Source organism: Nematolebias whitei, chromosome 6, assembly GCF_014905685.2.
Source record: "Nematolebias whitei isolate Nwh7 chromosome 6, NemWhi1, whole genome shotgun sequence".
Taxonomy (NCBI): Eukaryota; Metazoa; Chordata; class Actinopteri; order Cyprinodontiformes; family Rivulidae; genus Nematolebias; species Nematolebias whitei.
In genome coordinates, this window is record NC_056503.1 from 19,408,139 (window position 1) to 19,415,366 (window position 7,228).

Sequence of the window (7,228 nt, forward strand, 5' to 3'; positions counted from 1 at the left end):
GACCCCGGATAAGCGGAAGAAAATGGATGGATGGATGGATGGATGGATCCTGTAGCTCTGCTTTCTTTAGATAAATAAAGGTAAACACATCTGCTGTTGAGTCCTGGGCCATTAAGCATTGTTCATGTCAGGTGCCTTGATTGTATGTGCACTTTATACTGTGCCAGTTATCACTGAGGTGCTTTTGGAAGTGTTTGTTGTTTTACATTTTTCATTTTGGTCCATTGTCACAATCAATGTCTGAGTGCAGCTACAAATTAACTATAAAGGTGAATTTGTATTGTCCTCTCCTAGCACCAGCTATATTGTAGTTTCCTTTCTTACAGTTTTTAAAATACACAGCACTACTGCACCTTTTATTCTTGAAGCTGCACTGATAAAACACCACTTCTGTTCTTGGATTATATTAGAAGACACTTGTAAGCATTGTGGATTTTTTTTGTTTTATTTGTTTGTTTGTTATCTCAGTAAGGAACATGAGTCTGAGGGCCAAGGTCTGTCAGCCATGGATCACCACTGCATTGCAGGGTTGGATTAAACACTATTAAAAGGATTGAGAGCCTGATGGCTGTGGTACATCAGTGGTCAGTGCAACAGTCTCATTATCCATCTGCACCCAGACAGGCATTTGATGTAAAACAATTGACACATCTATGCAAAATATTTTGCTGTGGTTATCCCTGCACAAGGGAGCAACCAAAAAGAAAGAGAACAATAACAAGGAATGACAGCCTATGTAGATTGGATCAAATCATATATTATTAGATGTAGCACAGCCCTAACTCCTTTTAGCTAACTCATTCCTCTTCTTTCAAGTGCAAACCTCCACCTCTCTAAGTTATTTTTCAGCTGTTTCCTGCTTTTACCACAGATCTCATCATCTGCAAATGTCCATGAGGATTCATGCATGACCTCATCTGTTACTTGGTGCATCACCAGAGCAAACAAGAAGGGGCTCAGAGCCAATTCTTGCTGCAATCCCACCTCCACCTTAAATCTATCTATCACTCCTATAGCACATCTTACAACTGTCCTGCTGTCCTCATACATGTCCTATACCAGTCTAAGACACTTCACTTCAGATGTCCTAATCCAATACCACACCTCCTCCCTCAGCACCCTGTCATATGCTTTTTTCTAAATCCACAAAAGACACAATGGAGTTCTTTCTAACCCTCTCTGTACTTCTCCATCAGCATCCTCAAAGCAAATATGGCATCTGTGGTGCTTTTTCTTGACAAGAAACTAGGAATGTACTGATCCACATTTTTAAACTTCCGATCTGATCCCGATACCTAAATCTTGATATCGGCCAATACCGATACCGTCCCAATATCATCATCATTATTGATTTTATTTGAGGCTGTAGTAATCTTCTCTCTATAGGCAAGTACAATTTGTACAAATACAGACCCTTTCCAAAAATTTTGATTATCGTGGAAAAGTTGTTTAACTTCCACAATTCCATTCAACAAGTTAATATTTAATTGATGATAGATTCAGGGCCCACAATTTAAAGGACTTCAAGTATTTATTTGTTTATTTTTACATAATTTGGGCTTCCAGCTCATGAAACCCACAAACACAGGATTTCAAAAAATTAGAATACTGTGGAAAAATCAGCCCAAATGTTGCAGGGCATGAATGTTTTAAACTGAGTGTGACACACTAATCATCTACTAAACTCAAAGATCCTGCACAGGTTTCCCCAGGTATCATTAAATTACTTCAGTTTGGTTCAATATGGGGAAGACTGCAGTCATAACTGGCCAGAAGACCATCATTGATACCCTCCATAGGATGGGCAAGCCAAAAAAGTTCATAGCTAAGGAGGCTGGCTGTTGACAAAGTGCTGTGTCCAAGCATATCAATGGAAAGACTTGAGGAAGGACAAAATGTGGCAGGAGAAGATGCACCAGCAAAAGAGATGACCGTGGGCTTCAACAGATTATCAAACAGAGAAGATTCCAGAATCTGGCAGAGATCCAGAAAGAGTGGAATGCGTTGGGAGTCACAGCTTCAAAAACTACCACATTCAGACACATCTGGGAGATGGGCTAAAACTGTTGGGTTCCTCTGTCCTCTTTCTGATGAAAGTAAAGTGTGCCTTTCATTCGGAAATCAAGGTCCAAGGGTTTGGAGGAAAAAGGGTGAGGAACAGAGCCCATACTGCTTGAGGTCCAGTGTGAAATATCCACAGTCAGTCATGATTTGATGGTGCAATGTTCAGTGCAGGTGTTGGTAAACTCTGCTTTCTTAAATCCAAGGTCACCACAACAGTCTACCAGAATGTTTTAGAGGACTTCATGATTCCTTCTGCTGAGGATCTGTATGGAGATGCAGATTTCATCTTCCAGAAGGACCTGGCCCCTGCCCATGCCGTCAGAAGCATTTAAACCTAGTTTGATGCCCATGACACAGTGCTTGACAGGCCAGCCAACTCACTGGACCTAAATCCCATTGAGAATGTATGGGTTATTATCAAGAGGAAAATGAGGGGCACCAGACCCAACAACAAAGAAGAGCTGACAGCAAGCATCAACAAAATCTGGTCTTCCATAACTCCCAGGAATCGAGGCAGTGATTAAGGCAAAGGGATTCCCAACCAAGTATTGAAGATTGACATATCATTTGAAAGTACCATATTTTGATTGATTTGTTGTGATCCTAATTTCTTACTCTTTTTTTCTGCAAAAACTTAGTAATGTGAGCTGATTTCTTCACAGTATTTTAATTATTTAATTATTTTTTCCCAATTTTTTAAATCCTGATTTTGTGGGTTTTATGAGCTGGAAGCCCAAACTATGTAAAAATAAACAAATGAATACTTGAAATTGTTTAAAGTGTGGGCCCTGAATCTATCATCGATTAAAGATTAACTTTTTGAATGGAAATATGGAAGTTAAACAACTTTTTTATGTTTTTCAAATTTGTATATGATTGTCCAAAAAGGTAAGTAAGTTTTATTAATGTTGGATACGTTTTCAAATTTAGAATTAAATCCTGCTAACACAAAACACGTTTGTTTTTAATTCCTAGATTTAAAGTGAATATTAAAGTAATCAGATGGCTTCAAACACCTGTTGAGTTCATGGCATAAACCAACACAGACATGTTCCTGTTTTTAGTATTTTACATTGCTTTATAATGTAGCTGTTTTTGTTTTGTTTTTATATATTGTATATATAATTCCTTGTATTTTTCAATTCATATGCTTTTTGTCTACCATGATTGTCTACTGTTGTACTCATAAATATCGCCTGGAGGGTAAACTATATCTTGGCTGCAAGTATCAAGCTACAAAATCCTTCATTTTCTGCAACTAATAGTCATGGTCATTAATTACGATGAAGTTTAGTAACTTCTCCATAAACATTCGAGCTCCAGGGCTTCACCAGTGTGTTATTCTCATTCGGTCCAGAGAAGGCAGTCTGATTTAGGTCAGCCGTGCTCAGTCTGCCCCTCCTCTGATATGGTCAGACTGAGTGCGGCTGACCTAGATCAGACTGCCTTCTCTGGACGGAACGAGAACAACACACCACTAAATCCCCGGAATGTCCATAATAAAACTAACTTTACCGCAGTTTAATGTGGTGCTATGGCTCTGCAGACATTGCACATTGCTGTCTTGTTTTGTGGCATTTCTAGTGTAAAATACTTCCACACAGTGGACATGTTTAGATGAAAAGTTGGTTAGCCGTTAGCCACAGTGCTACTGCACATTTTAGCTGGCTGCAAAATATGAAATGGATTTACTGAATGTGAGGCGAGTCTTATTACTCTATGTTCATGAGACACGCCTCTGGACAGGAAATTCATTCCATACTTTGAAGCCAATGTGCAGAGTAGCTGGCAGGGAATCACATGTGGAGATGTTTCACTTGGAGACATGCGTCATGGATCAGAAATCTCTGCAGGATGGATCGGAAAAATCCGATACATAAATTATGCTGGTATCGGAACCCGATACTGGATCGGATAGGCCCCATCCCTACATGAAACCATATTGCTGCTCACAAATAGTTACCTCTCATCTAAATCTAGCTTCCACAACTCTCCCAAATCCTCATCGTCTGGCTCATCAAATTAATTCCTTTAGTTTTTAGAACTCTGTACATCACCATTGTTCTTCAAAATGGGCATCATCACACTTCTCCTCTAGTCCTCAGGCATTTTATCACGCTCAAATATATCATTGAATATTTGAGGCAAAAATCGCACTGCCATCTCTCCAAGACATTTCCAAACCTCCACTGGTATATCATCAGGTCCTACTGCTTTCCCGTTTTTCATTCTTTTGAGAGATTTCTGGACTTCACCCACTATAATATTTCCCACTTCCTGAACCACAACATCTATGACCGCTACTTTTCTTTCTTTTCATTCTCAGCATTCATTAGCTCCTCAAAGTAATTCCATCTTCCTGTCATGGTCTTCTCACTTGTTAGAACATTACCATTCCTATATTTAACAAGCCTAATGTGCTGCACATCCTTTCCAGCTTTATCTCTCTGTTTCGCCAATTGGTACAAGTCCTTCTTGCCCTCGTTAGTGTCCAGCCACTCATACATCTCATCATACACCTTCTGCTTCACCTTTGCTACCGCCTACTTTGCTATACATTGCATCTCTTTATATTTATGTCTACTCTCTTCAGTCCTCTCACTGTCATATTTATTCTTGGCTAACCTCTTCACCTGAATAGCTGCCTGCACATCACTATTCCACCACCAGGTTTCCTCATCATCTGTCCAGATGGCACACCAAGTACCTTCCTACTCATCTCTCTAATTACAGTAGTAGCCCAGTCATCTGAAACTCTTTCTTACCACCCAGAGCCTTTAACAGCTCCTCTCTGAACTACTCACAACAATATTCCTTCATTCAATTCCACCATTTTGTCTTCTTCTCTGATTTTATTTTATTTTATTATCTTCTTCAAAACAACATTCATTCTACACACAACCATCCAATGCTGTCTGGCCACACTCTCCCCTGCCACAACCTTACAGTCCCCAATATCCCTCATGTTTCTAATTCTACACAGAATGCAATCTAACTGTTTAGTCCTGCTTCCACTCTTGCATGTCACTCTATGTTCTTCCCTCTTGTGGTAATAGATGTTGACTACAGCCATTTCCATTCTCTGGTTCTCTGGCCATCCTGATTTCTTTCCTTGATACCAAGCCTATCCATCACTTCCTCATCCCCTCTCTTTTCCTTCACCAACATGGTGGTCAGGTCTGCTCCGATCACCACTTTCTCCTCCCTGGGAATACTCTCTATTACTTCATCCAGTTCCTTCCAAAGTTTCTCTACATCACATCCAACGTGTGGAGCATAACTACTGAAAACTTTTAACACCAGACCTTCTACTTCTCCCTTCAGACATGTCATCCTATCTGACACACTTTTAATCCATCCATCCATCCATCCATCCATCCATCCATCCATCCATCCATCCATCCATCCATTATCTTTACCCATTTCTTGCTTTTCGGGCCATGGGTGTCACTGGTGCCTATATCCAGCAGTCAAGGTGCAAGAGTTAGGTGACACCCTGGAAAGGTCACAAGTCCATCACATGGACACAAAGAGACAAACAAAACAAAAAAACATTCACTCTCTCACTCACACCTAGGGACAATTTAGAGTTACCAATCAGCCTAACGTGCATGTTTTTGGTCTGTGGGAGAGAATCGGAGTACCCAGGGAAAACCCACGCATTCACGGAGAGAACATACAATCTCCATCCAGAAAGGGCCCATAGCCGGGATTTGAACCGGGGCGACCAGTTCGCTGAGGCGACAGCTCTAGCAAATGCACCACCGTGCCACCCAACACACTTTTCACCTCTACTAAATTCTTTACCAACTTCTCCTTCAGGACCACCCATACTCCATTTCTCTTTCTATCCCCACCATGGTAAAACAGTTTAAACCCTGCTTCAATGCTGTGAGCCTTGACGCCCTTCCACTTGGTCTCTTGGACAGAAAAAAAACATCTACTTTCCTTCTCTGCCTCATTTTCCTGCTGTCTACCTTTGCGTTTCATTGCCCCCACATTTAGATTTGCAACCCTCAGTCCTACATTCTTGACCTTCCTCATCTCCCTCTGTCTCCTGACATGTTTCACTCCTCATAGTCTTCAGCTAGCAGTAGCACAATTTCTGCCGGCACCATTTGTCAACAGCGCAGATGGTGGTCATTTTTAATCTGGGCCTCGACTGATCCAGTATGGTGTTGCTTAGATGAACCCATTTGTTAGTTTTGGCAAAAGTGTTTTATGTTGGATGCACTTCCTGACACAACCCTCACCATTTACCTGGGCATGGGACAAGCACAAGAGATACACTGGCTTCTACTTCAGTAGCTAGTTTTTATCCTAACACGTTCTGCAACAATAAAATCATCTGTATTCATAAACTTAATACAAGTATGACATAGTCAAAAAAAGTTAAACAAAATATATTAATTTTATATATTTAAGGTACAAAATAGCAAAAAGACAATGTGCTTGGCCTTACCAACAAAAAATCATTCTTGGAAGCAAAACAGTTCCTGGTAACATACTCAGCAGTTACTGTGTCACATCTTATAGCAGACGCATATAAGTGTTACCACAACATGCCCATCTTGGCCTGAAGCCTCTTGCTTTCTTTACAGGTCTCTGTTCTCATTATCATTAGGAACTCAAAATGAGGCAAACCTATGACACACAGCTACCTGTGTTTCAGACAACACTCAGAGAACACAAAGTGAAGAGGGGAAGTAAAACATAACAAAAAAGCATTCTGTTTTAGGGTTCAATGTGTTTCGCTAAAACAACTTTTCCAGGAACACAGTTTGTGGAAACCTTGAAAATATTGAATGCACGAGATGGAATAATACTAATTTTCTGTTTTATTTTTCTGCATTCTGCAAGTTAGGTCAAAGTTCAAGTAATCTAAACAACATTTAAGAAGGTGTGTTTTGGAGCCAGTAGACTGCCAGTACTGTTCACATAATACATTTTAAAACACCCAAGAACAGCTACCATTCTTTGCAATTTTTGCATAAATGTTTACCTTCACTAGCAGTTGTTTTGAGTACATTTGCATGTGGGGAATTAACTAGAGGTGCAGACTTATGTTCTGACTTAAATTAGAACTAAAGACAGCTAATAGGACAAGAGTGATGTCCTTGTCAAAACATTAGATCACATATGCTGTGTCATTCAGATATGATTG